The 18935-nt window shown below is 44.1% G+C and overlaps 1 long non-coding RNA gene across 2 annotated transcripts; it reads right to left on the reverse strand.

Annotated features, from left to right (window-relative positions):
• Positions 1–572: 572 nt before the first annotated feature.
• On the reverse strand, positions 573–18935 carry LOC110340187. 2 transcript variants are annotated; one of them, XR_002381959.2, is made up of 3 exons: positions 18888–18935; positions 1923–2041; positions 573–955 (listed from the first exon to the last, which is right to left on the reverse strand). It is a non-coding gene; the product is annotated as an uncharacterized LOC110340187 (long non-coding RNA). The 2 variants fall into 2 exon arrangements; XR_005881093.1 differs by lacking the exon at positions 573–955 and adding an exon at positions 969–1086.

Genomic DNA, 18935 nt, shown 5'->3' on the forward strand with positions numbered 1-18935 from the left:
CTGCAGAGTGAAACTCAATATTAATAAAAAGTAAAAATAAAACACAGAACAAAAGTTCAGTGGGGCCCCAGTTTCCATTCCTTTTTGTCTTGCAGCTGCATTGAAGCTCTTGCTCCTGGAACCCTCCAGAAGAGCTTCTATTCCCCACATCAAGCTATGATGAATCCATGTGTTTCCTCTCATGCTCAAACACTCTAAGATTATGAAGATGAATAAGAGACTTGAGCCCAGATGAATCCTTTGAAGGGGGAGTTGAATGGAAGAAAAAGAGAAAAGGTAGCTTGGACACCATGTCACAAAGTATAGTATAAGAGCGTGTGATGATTGAAGAGGAACAGAAACACTGCCTAAAGCACCTTTGAAACATGTCATTCAAGAGCTATTCCTGTCTCGATTCTCTTCTTGTCACTTAGGGAGAGTTCCTTGGACTGGGATTCGATTTCCTTAACATCCCTCTAATACATACTAATCCTCTTTGTTTGCCGAGAGAACAGGTGTGGAGACTTTGATTAGACAATGATACTTAACTACACATAAAAAGCTATTTCCTTCTCCAAGTATTTATTCTTAGTATTTGAGTGGCAACTGGTAGGAAACTTCCATTTGTTTGCAAGAGGGAGAGTCCTTTACTTTCTACTTTTTATTTTGAAATATTTTCACATATATATGTATAGATTTCAATAAACATCTGTATCCTCACCAGAGACCCAGCCATTGTCCAAACTCTTTACACTTATAATTTTCTTCTTGTTCAACAACTTTAAAAGTAAATCACAGAGAGGGCGATGACGTCGACCTGAAAATACTTCATTGTGTAATTCCAGAGAACAAGAACGATCTTCTACACACCCACTATCACACATAAAACAATGAACAATCTTCGCTGGTTGTCTAGTTCATGGTGCATCAGGGGAGCATTCTGGTTAGGTAAATTCACTTTAAAAATGCAAGATGACTGAAAGAAAAAAACAACAGCAGATGATAGTAAGCAATAATACTTACTAGGAAGACATGGAAAAGAGTGGTGAGGTCGGGGCTATACAACTGGAGGTGAAAACTCAGGAATAACGGGATATGCTGTCTAGACTGTGGAGGCAAAGAAAATAGAGAAAGGTAGATATTAATATTGGGGGAGAAAATTAAGTAGACCAAAAAAATAGAAGTTACTCCTTGGTCAAAAACTAAGTATGGGTGGTGGGGGATACAGCTTAGTTGGTAGGGTGCTTGCTTAGCATTCACAAGCCATGGGTTTCATCACCATAACCCAGGTAACCCAGCGCTTGAGAAGCCACAGGCAGGAAGACTAAAAGATTGAAGCCAGTCAGACCTACATAGTTAGTTAGAAGCCAGTTCAGGCTTGTTACCAAGATCCTGTCTCAGAGAAAAACTAAGTATGCTAAGAGATGACTCGGTAAAGAATAATTAGAGACTGTCCCCAGAAGCCACGAAATTGACAGCCTTCATTCTCTCTGCTAGCATAGCTAATGTTGCCAGCTCTGACCAAGACTCAGGCCACCTGGTTTAAACCCTGCTCATGCCACTGTTGGTGGAGGAAACTTGATCTGCTTAAGATCCCTTCGCCTCACTTAACTCCTCTGTCAAACACAGAGAACCATCTATATATTTCAATAAGGACTAAATGGATTAAAATACTCTAGGACTTGTGAGAAGTCTCAGTAGGTAAAGGTGCTTGCCCTGCAATCTTGGCAAGTAAAGTTAGATCCCCAAATTCTAGTAAAAGAGGAAGGAGAGAGCCAACTTCACAACGTTGCCCTCTGACCACACACACACACACACACACACACACACACACACACACACACACACACATTAAATTAATTGAAAACATTCTAACCCCTCCATAGCACGTATGTAAGAAACATTTTAAAAATTTCAGTGAAGCTGAGTTTGATAGTACACACCTATAATTCCAGTAGTTTGTAGTTGGAGGTAGGAGTTCAAGTCAGCTTGCAAGAACATTCAGTGCTGCCAGAAGTGAGCTTGTGCCAGGCACAGTCCTATAATCGAGGCCCTTGGGAAACTAAGACAGGAGGATTGCTTGAGTCCACAATTCAGAGCCAGCCTGGGCAACACACTGGATGCCACCTTAGGAGAGAACACAGTCTTTTTTTTTTTAATAGTATATTTAACTTTGTTTTTTTATGTGCATTGGCACAAAGATGACAGACCCCCAGGAACTAGAGTTATAGACAATTGTGAACTGCCATAAGGATGCCGGGAATTGAAAGCCCGGTCCTCTGGAAGAGCAGCTAATGCTCTTAACCACTGAGCCAACTCTCCAGCCTGAGAATACAGTATTATTGCCACCACAATTAGCCCAAAGGTGTCCACCGACCATTTCTCTCACGCCCCTGCAGACTCAGGTGAAAAGAAGGGGCCAGAGCGGAGGAGGAAGTTATGTGATAGTGAGCAGAAGGGAGAGGTGGGGCAGGAAAACAGAGACTAAACTGTAGATCATAAAGGGTCTCCTTGCCCCAAACACGGGAATTTGACTCAGCTCCCACATGAGCATGGAAGCAGGCCCAGGCCTAGAGATAATTGCCATATAACCAATTGTGTTTTATGGGGTATTGATTTATCACTTGGTTTTACTATAGATGTCAAGTGCTAAGAACAAGCCCTGGCATGTCAAAAGCACTCAATAAATGTCTGCTGTCATTTTTATTGTCACCTCCTACTTTTCCATTCCCACTAACTACCTCACCTACATCAGGTCTGTGGTACCACTTGACTTGCCGACATTAGGTGATTCAAAGAACCTACCAGAAAACCCATACATACATGCTAACTAAGTTCCTGAGCACCTACTACACACACCTCAGCCACTTTCTAGAGGTTCTCATTTGAAAACTGGACTGTTAGAATCCATGGTTCTCAGCCCTGCTAACCAAAGCCTAACTGGACTACTGTGAGCATCTAATATAAAGACAAGTGCTCTGGGCCAGTCAGTGGAATTACCTGCACAGCATGGGGACTCTGCCTGTCTGTGACTACAAACTAGAGATGTGGGATATAAGATACAGAAAAGACCAGCTGGCATAGAGAAAATAGGCAAAACAACACAGAGACAGGCAACAAACAGAAGTGGGAGAAGCTATGAGTAAATAGAGACAGCTCCATTATGCTCATTTCAAGTCCCTAGTGAACCCCAGAACAGCCTCGAACACCAAAGAGGAACTTAACACTTCGACCATACTTGTCTCTGCTGCTTTCATAACACAACCCTGAACACTGCCCAAAGACCCCGTGGCCCTCTAGGCTCTGTGTCTTCCCTTTGAGACTCTTTCTTCCTCCAGTAGAGGCTGAATACTTCCTACAGCTGGGAGCCCCAGGGTCATGAGTTTTAAAGTTAGGAGAGAATTAATTTGTCATGAGCATCCAACATGCCCTTTGGAAAACTATCAAAGCCAAAAATGTGTATTTATCATTGGCATGAGAAAACTCCCCATAGGCTCACATAATCGCATACTTGGTCCCCAGTTGCTGGCATTGTTTGAGGACATATGAAACCTTTAGGAGGTGGAGTCTTGCTGGAGTAGGTACGTCACTTGGGGGGCGGGCCCTAAGGTTCTATAGGCTCACCCAAGCTTCTGTTCTTGCTCCCTGCCTCTTGTGTTTGGATGAAAGCGTGAGCAGCCAGCGTCCTGCTCCTTCAGCCATGCTTTCCCACACAGTTGCCAGTTTTCACCACTGTGAAGCACTCTGTCCTTTTGAAACTGCACACCAAAGCAAACATTTTATCCTTTAAGTCACGCCGTGTCAGGGTAGCTTATCACACTGTCAGAAAAGTAACCACGGCAGCCATAAGCCCAAGCAGTTCCACTTTCTAGTAACATCATGGGAAAAATGACCAGAGCAGCACACACACACAAAACAAAAAACAAAAAAACAAAAGAAACAGCAAGACAGAATATTCATTGCACCATGTTTCAATAGCAAGAGTCAGAAAATTAATTATGTGTATCATGTGAGCCTCTGGTTAAATAATGATTGGAAAAATACTGCTATTAGATGAGACACTATTGATCAATATTGGAAAAGGGCTCTAAGTTTAATATAGGAATAGATTTGTGTCACCATGAGCAGTAAAAATATCATGCCATATAATGGAGTGTTATATTCTGACTTCGTTTACTGGAAAATATATCTCAAGCAAGCTTTCATAAACCAGAGAGAACAACCTGTGACAGGGGATATAGTTGAGTTGGTAACTTACTTGCTGCATAAGCATGAGGGCCTGATTAATACCCCAGAACCCACAGAAAGAACCAGAGATTGGCCAGGCAGTGGTGGCACACACCTTTGATCCCAGTAAACAGGAGGCAAAGGCTGGTGGAGTTCTGTGAGTTTGAGGCCAGTCTAGTCTACAGAGCAAGTTCCAGGACAGCCCAAACTATTTTATAGAGAAACCTTGTCTTGGAAAAACAAAACAAAACACCAGAACCAGAGGCTGCTGTAACTCCAGGGTTAGGGCTGAGCAGAGGGGCAGACCCTGAACCTTGCTGGCCATCTAGTCTAGCTAACCAATGTGCTCCAGATTGGGTAAGAGGCCATGTCCCAAAAAGCTGGGAGGCTGACTCAATGGACAAAGGCACTTGCCAGACTTAACCGCCTCCAAATCTTCAGATGTAGAAAATGTGCTGGACCAGAACTCAAAATCCTGTGTAATAATTTCGGCCCTGCCACTTGAAAAAACTGTGACCATAAATAATTTATTGGACTCTTTTGGCCTCTATTTGGTCCTGAAGAGAACATAGCATTACAATGTAGCTTTGGTGTAACATGATATAACATTCAACAGTTGGGATGCATTAGAAAGACACTTATTACTTGACCCATGTTCTCTGTGTCTTATAAACTTCTATCTGGAAGACACTGGAGGTGTTGGTTCATCTTTCAGTGAGCTGGTCAAAAGCTTTGGCCCCTACCACACCTGGTAAATATCATCCACTGTGAGCAAAACAGAGCACCATCCAGTCATCTGCCATCCTCTCTCTGTAGATGGATGGTTCTGTTAGACTTCTGTTAAATAAGGAACTTAAGGATTCCTATGACAAGCCAGGGAAGTCAGAGCACTCTGGGTATCTTAAGTTGAAAACCCTGCACTTGATGACTGATAGGCTTGACGATCGATTATTCGATAACAAATGTCTGAAAGTCCATACAGATATATGAGTTCTGGGTTCAAAAAATACATCACCTTGGCCTGGTCATATCTGCAGCTCAGTGAACTCTTGGTTTCATCAGATCATCAATTAGTAACGTTTATGGAAGCTAGTGATGCTGTATCCCATAATTCGGGCACCAAGAAGGTTGAGACAGCCTGGATTACATAGTGAAAGCCTGTCTCAAAAAAGCCAAAAGGTGGAGGAGGGGAGAGGGAGGGACAAAGATGGGAGGGAGGGAGGGAGGGAGGGAGGGAGGGAGGGAGGGAGGGAGGGAGGGAAAGAGTTACTACTTATTGCCACACCACACCAGCAGGTTCAGTGTCTTCCTAGGTCACAGCTGTCCATCTTCATGTTGTGACTTCACATGATAGAGGGGCCAGGGAACCTCCAAAGTTTCTTTTATAAGGTCACTCTCTTAATTAAACACTAGTAGAACAGATTACCTTAGACAGAGTATTTTATAAACAACAGAAATGTATTGTTCAGAATTCTAGAGACCAGAAAGACCAAGACCAAAACACAAAGAGATCTGGGACCTAATGAAGACTCTCTGTCTCACTGGTGGCAACTCTCTGCTGTTCTCTTATATGGTAGAAGGAACAAATAAGTTCCCTTGGGCTGCTTTTCTTTTTTTTCCTTTTTTTTTTTTTTTAGTGTTACAAGACAGGGTTTCCCGGTGGCTTTGGAGGCTGTCCTGGAGCTTACTACGGAGACCAGGCTGGCCTCGAACTCATAGAGATCCGCCTGCCTCTGCCTCCCGGGAGCTGGGATTAAAGGCGTGCGCCACCACCGCCCGGCTGGGCTGCTTTTCTAAGACTGTCAATTACAGGCAGGTGTAGTAGGTTGTGTCTACACTGCCAACTTGAAGGTAGCTGAGGCAGGAGGATCATCACAAGTTCAAGGACAACCTGAGCTACATAGTGAGTTCAAGACTAGCTTAGATAATATAATTGGTTCAAGGTCAACCCGACTCCTAGTGAGGCCAAGACCAGCCTAAACTACAGGAAGAAGCATATCTCAAGAAAAGAAAACGTTGGTTCCATTCAATGACTAAAGACCCTGGCTCTTACTACTATAGCATTGGACATTAATTACCATTCATCATATCAGTATGGGGGATTACAAGCATTCAGACCAGAAAGATATTATCTCTTCCAGATCCCTTGCAACCTCATCAGCCATCAAAGGTGCCACCAGCTAATTTCATCACATTTGGAGTGAACATTTGAACACGTAAATTTGAGGGTGATACATTAAGTCTGTGGTAAACTGCCCTTGTTATTACATCAAACTCATCTATAGATGAGGAAATTGAGGCTTAGTGGGTAAAGCTGGGTCCCAGACTACCACACTGCAATCCTGAGCTCCTAACCCTCATGCTATGCTGCGTCTCAAGATGTCCATTGACCATCAAGTGCTACAGTCTAAAGAAAATCTACAATCTTAATGTAGGTGTCATACAAAGAACCACAATATTGACATCCACTCACACAGTTCAAGAGGCTAGTAGGTCACATAATCCCACAGTTCTTCATTGGAGGATGGTGTTCACTCCTATATACCAAAATTCCATCCATATAATATGTATCATTTGAATTACATAAAATGACTTTTTAAGCTAGAAGAGGCAGAGGATATGTCTCAGTGGTGGAGTATGTGACTATTTAATGCATTGAAGGTCTTACTTTCAATTCCCAGCACCACAAAAAAAAAATGAGAGTTAAAATGAAGCAAGGGACTGGGGATGTGACTTAGTTGGTAAGACTCCTTGAGTAGCATGCATACAGCATACAGGGTTCAATCCCCAGTGCCATGTAAAAGTAGATGTGATGTATACTTCTATTATCTTAGTGCGTGACAGGTAGAGGCAGGAGGATCAGAAAGTCAAGGTCATCATTGGCTATATTACAAATTGGAGGCTAGCCTGGGCTGTAGGAAACTCTCTAAATAAATAGTAATAGTAACATAAGGACCTAAGAAAATATGAAGAGATGAAATAAGATAGCTAAACATTATATTTAACTATCAGTTGCTTAGTAGTTGCATGTGTACATGTGTGTATGTTATGCTGAGGATTGAACCCAGGGCTTTTTACATGCTAGGCAAGAGTCTCTGACGTTTAGCTAAGCCAGCTAAATTTGCCAAACTTCTCGTAATCTAAGCACTGTGTCATGTTCTAGGGAAAACGAGAAACTGTAAGTGTAGTAAAGAGGTAAGGTATGTGTCTACAGAGGCAAGGCTTGACTTCAAGCCCCAACACTGAAAAAGAAGAAAAAGAAATCGGTGCTTGCCCAGGTCAAGCTTGCCCCAAAATGAAGGAAGAGCTATTGGGAGCCTGTGAAAGTTAGTGCGGGTTCACAGTTAGGAGTCCCTAAGGAGGGCAGGCTGAGGTTTCAAGGTGGCATCCAGAGTGGGTCCTGAAAGGAATAGGATGCAGCCAAGGAGAGCTGGGAGGCACAATTCACATGAGGAACAAACAGGAAAGAGCCACCGCTTACATCTATGGATGGACCCACAGCCTTCCTGAGGCAGAGTGCCACTGAGCCTCCTCCCCAACCTAGGACAGAGCTCAGCCCTGGAAGAGGTTGGTGTAACTCAGAACAGTAAGTAGAGCATTTTTGTATAGGTCCCATTAGTATCTGCTCAAAAAAATTTAATGACTTTTCTATCACCTGAGACTAGAGCCCTGACTAGTATAATCCCAGATCTCTACCATGCAGATAAAAACACTTCCTCCAGAGACAAAACCTGTGCCACATCTGTCCTGTCCCCTGTCTGCCCTTACAGAGAGTGGGCAGACACACTGGATGAATTTGCTCCATTCCCCTAGATCTCCAAAACTCCAAACCATCTTGGAATTTGCAAAAGTCTACAAATCATCTGCCAAACTCCCATAAATCCATTTTTATTATTAACATGTGAAGGCAAACTTTTCAGACTAAAAACTCTTTCATCCTGAGAGGCATCTAGGGGATAGTGGCATAACATGTCTAAAGATCCTAATGATGGCAATTGTTGACTCCAGTCGATTAACGGGCAAAAAGGAGACAGAGAGGAAATGGAAGAGAACGGGTCTAATACTTCTTACCCACGATCCTGAAATTCAAGAAGCTCCCTAAACAACAAGGTATTGAATAACTCATTGGGTGTCAAGGCTTGGCCTGACCTGAGCCAACAGAAGCCTATTTACAGACTTTATCTCATTCCCTGGCCCTGGCTAGCCCTTGGCTGAAGAAATAATAAGACACTTGCACAATACAGCAAGAGACTCCTAAAGGAGTAGCAGGTCACATTCTGAAACCCATATGGCTTCAAGGATTTTAGATACCAGATCACCATGGGCTAGAGGCTGCTGCAATCTTCTTACAGGTGTTTTAGTTCGGTTTATTTTAGTTTCCTTTTTAGCTTTTTGGATTGGTTGATTGGCCAGTCAGTCAGATGGTCATTAGGGTCTCTCTCTATACCTCAGGCTGACCTTGAAATCACTGTATAGCCTAAACTGACCTCAAAGTTTCAATCCCCCTGCCTCAGCCTCCTGAGTGCTAGGGTTACAGTCACCTCATTCAGCTCTGCAGGTGTTGTTAATGAGCATAGTCCCTGGGGCTGTATTTATTCTTAGCTTGTGCTCATTTGAGAGTTTAACCTGGTTACAATCACTGAAAATGCTTTGTCAAGAGCAGACAAAATACCCAGCATGGGCAACAGAAACAAGAAAAGTCAGCCAGAAACAAAAGGTTGGATCTTGACCCAAGTCATCCCTGTCCCTGGTTAGCCTCTCTCCTTGAGCCATCTGAAGTGTAGACTCTAAGGATTTGAAATCTCCACCTACTAGACTGGCCTTGCATGCTCCTCCTACTGCTTGGGTCTACAGATACTTACTTTATATCTTCATCAGAACCGTTGAGTGGTTGGTAGTGGTCACGGCTGCCAATAATCCAGGACACAGGAGGGTGAGGCTGTAAATTCAAGGCCAGGCTGGTCTACACAGGCACTGTCTTAAAAAAATAAAAAGAGGCTGGCAAAATGGTTCATTAGGTAAAGGCACCTGCTGTTAAGCCTAATGACACAACTTTGATGCCTGACACCCACATGGTGGAAAGAGGGAAGCAGCTCCTTCAAATTGTTTTCTGACCTCCACATTTGAACTGAGGAACCCGTGCCCACATACAAGAATACATATGCTTTCCATCTTAGTTTATTAAAGCAATAATTGAATTGGGGGGGGGGGTGGCTTCCAAGACAGGATTTCTCTGTGTAGCTTTGGAGTTGGAGACTGTCCTGGAATTTGCACTGTAGACCAAGATGGCCTCATACTCACAGAGATTCACCTGCTTCTGCCTCACAAGTGCTGGGATTAAAGGCATATACCACCACTGCCCAGTAATAATTGAGTGTTTTAACCAGAGGGAATTAATATCCCAGATGATATTCCACTATTAAAATGATGGCATGGTTATAAAGTACTTGCCAGGCATGCACAAGGGTCTGGCCTCAGTCTCCATGATGGAAAAGGAACCTAAATATAAAATTGGACTCTGACCATCTTTTCTCACTCTTCAGGGAAAAGCAAAATCAGCACTAGCATTTTACCCAGGCTAAGTTTACCATAAATTAGACTTTTCACTGGGACCTGATGGGATGGGATTAAAAAATCAGTAAGTAGTTCATTTTGTGTTTAAGAATGAGTCCTTCATGCCATTTCACAAGAAGCACTGTGTGCCAGGCCAGATACTCAGCTCTGAAAGCACGCAGAGCACACAGGTAGGGCAGGGACTGTGCCTAACTCCTGAGGCAAATAAAAGTAGAAGAGTTAGTAAGCGCTGCAGGACCATGAAAATTAGCCACTGATGCCTAGGTAAAGGTCTTGGGTAGGCATCAGGAGCAGAGAGTGTGTTGTCTTTGTGGAGACAGGAAACACTTTATGGAGAAAATGACACCAAAACCATATCTTAGAAAACATGAGTAGGGACCAGCTAGATGGCTGAGTTAGATCAAGACTTGGATCAAGAACCAACTCCTACAAGTTGTCCTCTGACAACATGGATACTGTGGCACCAGCACACACACACTAAATGTAGTTTTTAAAAAGCAAAAAAATAAAAGGAAATGTGAATAGAAGTTGGCCTGGTTACTCGTGCCTGTAATCCCAGCAGTCAGGAGGCTGAGGCTGAGGCTGGAGGACGACCAAGGGTCTGAGGCTAGTCTGGGCTATAAATTCTAGGACAGCTTAAACTACGCAGCAAAATACTATCTCAAAGAAAAGAGAAAAGGGGAAACGCTGCCTCGAACCCCCCCAAAAAAAAGAAAGAAAAGAGAAAAGGGAAGTATGAATGGCAATCTTCCCCCATGTCAAAAGTTTGCTATGAGCCAGGAGTAATGATGTACATCTATAATCCCAACAATTTAGGAGGTGAGAAGGATCAGATATTCAAGGCCACTCTTGGCTATATAGAGAAAATTTGAGGTCAGCTTGGTCTACAGGAGACCCTATTTTGCTTTGTTTGTTTGTTTGGTTGGTTGGTTGGTTAGTTGGTTGGTTGGTTAGTTGGTTGGTTTGGTTTGGTTTGGATTTTGAGGCAGGGTCTCTCTATGTAGTCCTGACTGTCCTGGGTCTCTCTAAGCAAACCAGGCTGGCCTCAAATTCACAGAGATCCATCTGTCACTGCCTCTCAAGTGCTGGGCTTAAAGGCATGTACCATCATACCCAGCAAGACTGTTTTAAAATCATCAAAATATTAATAGCAATAAATAAAAATAATGCTCACTATGGTGAAACTAGTTCCAGGATTTGCCCATATTTAATGCTCCTGAAGAAAACTCACTCCGGCTTTCACTTTCAAATTCAAGGTTTCCTAAAGAAAGATTCCATTACCCCAGCAGCTTGAGTTACAGCCAAACTGTAACAGAGTGTACAGAAGAAGATTAATTAAGGCCATTGGGTTGAAAAGGACGAATGAATATGACATAGCAGCATGACAAATGTGTGTGAGTCCAACCCTAATTAGCAATAAAAAAATACTTATCTTTGAAATGCACAAAGCACATATTTCCAATGACAACTCATTCAACTTAATCGTCACCTAAACAACCAGGTCAAAGAATGCGTAGGTCCCCTGTCTCCAAGGGGTCTTCACTACCCAGTCCTCATGAGAGGGAAAGACATGATGGTCTGGACCCGGGGAGAGCGTGGGAGTGGTCATGTGCCAACAGAGACACCTCTCTATTCATGAAACTGTAATGTACAAAGAAGTTGGAAGGAAACTAGTATCCTCGCCTGGAATTGCCTGGGATGGTGTGGAGTTCCTGGTCCTCCTGCTCCGGCTCCCAAATGCTGGGATCACAGGCATGGAAGAGCGCACACGGTCGGAATGGCTTCCCTGCCCCATCCAAGCCTCAGAACCCACGGCCTTTTGCTTGTCAGGCAAGCAAGCACTCTGCCACGGAGCCAAATCCCCAGCCCTCAGAACAACTGATTCTGGTGACGCATATGTCCTCCTTCTGGAGACCACAGGTCCTGCTCAGACGGGACTGCACTACACAAGCCTGCTACTCTGAAAAGAGCCTACAGAGTCTCTGCCCTGGGTCTACCCAATCACTTAACTACTGAACAACTCACACTGGGTTCCTCTGTGCCTGAACACAGTGGTGCCCCCGGATTTCTACCTCGGTAAGTATTCGCTTGCCTCATGGCCCTGTGGAGAGTAACAACTACCCCATCCCCTCCCCAATTTGATTCTGCTTTCTTTTTCTTTTTCTTTCTCTTGGTTATTTGGTTGGCTGCTTTGGTTTTGGTTTGATGGTTTTTGTGTTTGTTTGTTTGTTTGTTTTTAAGACTAGTTCTGACATTTCCCAGACTGGCCTTTAACTCACTATGAAGCTGAGAATGGCCTTGAACTACCCATGATATTCCTGTTTCAACTAGTCCATGCTGGGTTATGGAAGTGCACCACAAAAAAAATGAACGCTTTCTGCTTTACTTTTCTTCATAGTATTATGATTTCTTAACTAGTTATATAAATATATTTCGTACTTTATTCTCTACTATTATAAGACATCTCACTGTGTAGCCCAGGCTAGCCTCTAACCCCTCTGGTCCACATCAGCACCACACCCCATACCAAATACAAACTCAAGTCACCACACTCAGCAAGACTTCTGCTTATTCTGTCAACCCAGAGTGCAGAGTAATGCCTGGTGTGTGGTAAGCACTCGATGAGTACTTGAAATATGAGTGGGTGAGTGAAGTTGAATGAGTAACTGAAGAACAAAACACTTGTGGGTTCCCTGGGATTTGTTTGCAAAGTGCTGTGGAGCCGAGTAAAGGAGAACAGGGCCAGCCCACTCACTGTTGAAGACTAACCACCCACCATCTTTCTCAAGGAGGTATCAGGGACGATCCATTTCTCATTGGATAGAGAGGGAGTAACCCAGTGCTACGGATATATGTAAGAAAAGTGAATACCGGGGGCTGGAGAGATGGCTCAGAGGTTAAGAGCACTGGCTGCTCTTCCAGAGGTCCCTAGTTCAATTCCCAGCACCCATATGGTGGCTCACAACCATCCGTAATGAGATCTGGTGTCCTCTTCTGGCATGTAGGCAGACATGCAGGAAGAATACTGTATACTTAATACATACATAAATATTAAAAAAAAGAAAAGAAAAGTGAATACCAAATTGGGTGTCTTGCATATGTCTGCAATCCTACAGTAAGGCAGAGGATTGCCAGGAGATCCAGGCCTGTGTGAACTAAATGTAAACTCTGGGGAGAGAGAGAGGCTATTGGAGAGACTTGGAGGAATGCCCTATAGCTCTAGAGGAAAGCTAGGGTGTGGAAGGTGGGGTGTCTCCACCAGCCTTGTAAGCATGACTGCCCCAGACTCTTCAGGTTGTTGGAGAGCTAGCTGTTGTTACTTAGTTCCAGTCATCTATATCTACTTATTATTCTCTCTCTCTCTCCCTCCCCATCCCCCTCTTCTGTTGTCATGTCTAGATCACCACATAGTGTTTCAGGAAAGGCTGTGAGGAATTGTTGCCAATTAAGGAGTAGTAAAACATGTGGATTCCACAATCAATGTCAGTTTCCCATCCCTGTCCTATGGTCTCATATCATAGCCATTAGCAACCAACTTCAGGAGTAGAGTACATGGAGTGGGATGAGCCAATCTGCCTAACCCTTCCTGCAAATAGAGACTGATTAAACTTTTAGAGAGGGTGGGAATCGGGACTGCACGTGCTCGTGAATGAAAGTACGTGTGTGTGTGTGTGTGTGTGTCTGTGTGTGTGTCTGTGTGTGTGTCTGTGTGTCTGTGTGTGTGTGTCTGTGTGTGTGTGTCTGTGTGTGTGTGTCTGTGTGTGTGTGTCTGTGTGTGTGTGTCTGTGTGTGTGTGTCTGTGTGTGTGTGTCTGTGTGTGTGTGTCTGTGTGTGTGTCTGTGTGTGTGTCTGTGTGTGTGTCTGTGTGTGTGTCTGTGTGTGTGTCTGTGTGTGTCTGTGTGTGTGTGTCTGTGTGTGTGTCTGTGTGTGTGTCTGTGTGTGTGTCTGTGTGTGTGTCTGTGTGTGTGTGTCTGTGTGTGTGTCTGTGTGTGTGTCTGTGTGTGTCTGTGTGTCTGTGTGTGCCTGTGTCTGTGTGTGCCTGTGTCTGTGTGTGCCTGTGTCTGTGTGTGCCTGTGTCTGTGTGTGTCTGTGTGTGTGTGTGTGTGTGCATGCACCCAATACTAGAGAGCAACATTGGGTGCCTTTCTCAATCACATCCCACCTTCTATTTTTATTTTCTGATGTTTAGCTTTTGTTTAGTTTTTGAGACAGGGTCTCTCTGTGTAGCCATGGCTGTCCTTGAACTCACTATGTAGACCAGACTAGCCTTAAATTCACACAGCCCCATCTGGCTCTGCCTCCCAAGTCCTGAAATTAAAGGCATGCCCTGCCACTCCCAGTCCACCTAATATTTGGAGACTGGAGCTCACAGATATAGCTAAACTGGTTGGACAACACACCCCACGGATCCTCCTATCTCTGATCTGGGTTTACCGGTTTTGCCACTTGTGTGTGTGTGTGTGTGTGTGTGTGTGTGTGTGTGTGTGTGTGTGTGTGTGTGTGTACATGTGTGCATAGCACAGACCCAGACTTGGGTCCTCACCCTTGCACAGCAGACACTTCACCAACTGAGTCATCTCCCAGCCCCTGCAGAGCTCTGAGATGCCATCAGGACTTGTGGGAAGGGAGTTCCTGGCCCTCTGAGTGATACCTTTATGAGCTGGCAGGAGCAGGGGAGGATTTAGCATAGTGACCTTGTGACTCTGAGGTGAGTTGAACCTGGGATGAATAGACCACAGACATCAGAGAGACCGTCAAGCAAACAGACTCCTGAGCAATGGTCCCTAGTCTTAAGAAGACTTCCTGGGCTCAGAAGTTTTCCAGTAGAAGCAAGCCAATATATTGCATTTATTATGTATACCGCCATGAGATGTTGAAATGGAAAGCAGCCTGGCTGACACACAACTGCTGGTTGTTTTCACTAGTGCAAGGTAAATTGGAAGAGTTTATCTTCATCAGTGAACCCTGGGGAAGATAGATGTTTCATTTCCCAGACTTTATTGTGGATAAACTATTTTAATTGTATTACTTGTTTGCAATGAAATTCTGTACACTTGCATGTTTTGTAATCAGAAAGAGATCTGGAGACCAGAAACTGAGATGCTCCACTCAGACTGACCATCAAGTTCTTAGACCGAATATTTCCTCAGTGTTCACTGGTTCTTATAAAATATCTTCAGGAGAATAACTATATAAAGAGGTTGAGTCAGTTGATGGTGGCTCATGCCTTTAATCCCAGCACTTGAGAGGCAGAGGCAGGTGGATCTCTGTGAGTTTGTAGCGCAGCCTGATCTACAGAATGAGTTCCAGGACAGTTAGGGCTACACAATGAAACCCTGTCATGAGGGAAAAACAAAAGAAGATGGTGAAAGTGTCCAAGGAATCAAGAGTAAGCAATTTAAATTTCGCATTTATTTATTTAGAGAGAGAGAGAGAGAGAGAGAGAGAGAGAGAGAGAGAGAGAGAGAGTGTGTAGGTGCATGTAGAGTCCAAAGAACAATTCAGGAGTCTGTTCTCTTCACCATGTAGATTCTGGGGATGGAACTGTGGAACTGAGGTAATCGGGCTTGGTGGCAAGCACCTTTACCTGAGCCATGTTGCTAGCCCCTTAAACACTTTTTATACACACTTTTTTCTTTTTTTCAGGGATGGAACCCAGAGCGCCATCCCTGTGTCAAGTTTTCCTTCCCTTTATTTCACTCCCACAGCTTTGGTCTACCTCCAGGAATCACGTTTCTACTCCATTAGCCCCTACACCATATTTCTCAGATGCAAGTCTCACCCCGACTCTCCTCCTCTGAATACATTGCTTACCAGAGCCACCTTCCCAAAGAGTGGAGCGCCTCTAATCACTGCTCCTCGCTGAACAGAATGAACCCAGGTTCCTGTGGGCAGCACTCAAGGCCCTGGATAATATGACGATTGTAAGGCCTGTCTCCCAGTGCTCCTTAGATGTCACCTCACACTAGACCACGATGAGGCTTTGCTGGGCTGTTTCCTCTGGTCTCTCATTCACATACTATCTCTGCCACTGAATCTTCTCCATCTTCCCCACTGGGATCAAGGTCTTCATCCTCAGAGATTTCTACCAGTTATCCCAGACTAATTTGGATGGGGGTTAACATGTGCTCAGACCTTGAGATCACCTGGCTTCGCTTCAAATCTCAGCTGAGGCTGCTAGCTGGGTGGATTCAACAAGTTATTCCAGGCCCTGAGTGCGATGCACAAGGATCAATTAGGAAACGCAGGTAGAATCACTCTATGCTAATGGCCATGCCCTTGCTATGGCTCAGATATGTCCCTGCTGAAGTTCATGTTCTGAAAACGTAACCCTCATATTCAGGGGTTCACAGTTAGGAGGTAATTCTGGTTAGATGAGATCATAGGGGTGGGGCCTCATGATGGGACTCACTGCTGTAAAGAGGGGAAAGACTTCCATTCCCGGGCGGTAAAGCATCAGAGTATACTATAGAATAGGCCTGCGAGGCGTTTGTTCTGCTCTCCAGGTCACCTGGGTTATTTTGAAAGACGGTAATCTAACCTAAGATCTTGCCAGGTGTCTGCGGCCAACTTTGTCCAGGCTTCTCCCACACCCAGAACCAGGAAGGGACACTGGTGGTTAGGCAGCTGTAGGAAAGCCAGCGTTAAGACTCCTAATTACTAGTTTAAATAACAGAGTACAACGGGCTCTGGTAACATGATATATTTTATTGGGCTTGTTCATACACATGACCAACAGAAGCTACAGTTTATGCACCTAAAAGTTACTTATCTGAGGCCCTGTGATCTGGAATTATCACAGGGAATAGGTTTGGGGCACTGGTAGCTCTCAAATGTCTACCCCCCATGGGCAGTGACAGGCCCAGAGAAGATGTCTCAATACCATTGCCTTCAGGTCACCTAACTCACAGGGATTTTTTTACTAATGCATACTAAACTCGTGTTTCCCGGTGTAATTTATGAGCCTGACCTTTGATGAGTTCGGGTGTCCTCTAATAAAAATGTCACAGAATGATTCACGAGGAGGAAAAGGGACTTGAAACTTAGGATTTTCAGAAATGCTCTCCAAACAGTAAGGCGGCATTGCTGGACCACTGCCCACTCCCCCCAAGCCTCTGGGTCTCTAAACTGTCTTGTACCTTTGAACATTTCTGTGTTAGATCTTGGCAGCAGAAGGCCTGGCCTCAAAGGGAGAATCTGAGAGTTCAAGGGCACAGCCTGGCCCAAACAGAGAAACAAAGAGAGCTAAGGTTACTGGGGTTCGGTGACTTTCTACAGCAATGGAGGTGTTTGCAGTCAGCTTCAAATGACAAACAAATCCCTTACAACCTAGAGTATTAACTGCCTAGGGCAGCCACCACAAGGTACCAAAACCCAACACTCTGGGGGAGAGTTTATACTGTGCCCTTTGATCTTTGATTTTCTGGTTCTCTCTCTCTCTCTCTCTCTCTCTCTCTCTGTCCTTTAGCACTAGCGTTTGGACACAGGACCTTGCACTAAGCTATACCCCAACCCCACACTTTTCTCTTAAGAACTGGTGCTGCCATCGCTCCTTTGTGACCTTTGAAATAGACTCACATTAATCACCCTGACCACCGTGGTCACTTGGCCCTCTCCTTGTATTCTCATATTTTCTCCCCTCTGCTTTTGTCTCTCTCCAAGTCTCTTCTCTTGAAAAGACGCCAATCACATAGTGTTAAATGCTCACCCTAGTCCATCCAGTATGATTCCATTTTAACTAATAACAACCGCAACCACCTTGTCCCACCCCCACCCCTCAAAAAGGTACATTCTGTGTCAACCTCCAGTGTCAGGAAGTTGTTATGTCTGCTTGGGCTGCCATCACAACAACACAGGTTGGGTATTCTTATCCAAAGTATTTGGGGCCAGGTTGGAGAGATGGCTCAACAGATGTGAGCATTTATTTACTGCTCTATCAGAGAAGCAGAGTTTAGATTCTAGCATCTAAACTCTTGAGGAGGGATTCACAGCATCTGTCACTCCAGCTCCAAGGGATTCAAGGCCCTCTTGTGATTTCCATGATCTCTCTCTCTCTCTCTCTCTCTCTCTCTCTCTCTCTCTCTCTCTCTCTCTCTCACACACACACACACACACACACACACACACACACATACACACACACACACACAAAGTTTTTAAAATAATCTTTCAAATATTTGGGGGCTGGAGAGATGGCCCAGTGGTTGAGAGCACTGTCCACTCTTACAGAAGACCCAGGTTAGATTCCAAAAACCACATGGTGGCTAAGAACCATCTGTAACTCTAGTACCAGAGGATTCAACACTGTCTTCTGGTCTCTAAGAACACCAGGCATGCACCTGGCATACATACAAACACACATGAAAGCAAGACATCCATACACATAAAATAAATAAAATTAAATTAAATATTTGGGGCCACAGTATTTTAAAGTTCTTCTTTCTTCAAATTTTGGAATGTAATTTTTTTTTCAATTCTTGTCTATTTCTTTTATTTAGACAAGACCTCACTGTGTAGCTCTGGCTAGCCTAAAACTTGCTATGTAGACCAGGTTAGTCTCAAACTCACAGAGGTCTGTCTGCTTCTGCCTCCTGAGTACTAGTATTAAATTCATTTGCTGCCAAGCAAGCCTTGGAATATTTAGATAGACACAATGAAATATCGTAAAGAGGGAACCTAAGTCAGAACATTAAATTCATTCATGTTTAACAAACAACTTAAAACACAGTCTCAATATAATTTTATATATTTTTCATATAGACTTTCTGCATTAATGGTGCTCAACCTATATCAGACTAGGTGACTTAAGTTGTAGAAATATATTGTTCTATAGTTCTGGATACTAGGAACCCAAGACCAAGGTGGCAGACCCTTCTGACTCTGGTGAGGGAACTCCTTCTGAACACCAAGAAGCCCCTAGGTCACTGTGTCCTCAGGTATCAGAGCCAGGGAGTGATCCTGTATCTCCTTATTGAGTACCAGTCTCACCAGGAAGGCCCCAGTTCATGACTTCCATGTCTTAGTGACAGTTCCTGTTGCTGTGAAGAGACACCATGACTGCGGCAGTTCTTATAAAGGAAAATACTTAATTGGGGTAGCTCGCTTACAGTTTCAGAGGTTCAGTCCATGATCGTCATGGTGGGAAGCATGGCAGC

Source organism: Mesocricetus auratus, unplaced genomic scaffold (assembly GCF_017639785.1).
Source record: "Mesocricetus auratus isolate SY011 unplaced genomic scaffold, BCM_Maur_2.0 Super-Scaffold_100013, whole genome shotgun sequence".
Lineage (NCBI taxonomy): Eukaryota > Metazoa > Chordata > Mammalia > Rodentia > Cricetidae > Mesocricetus > Mesocricetus auratus.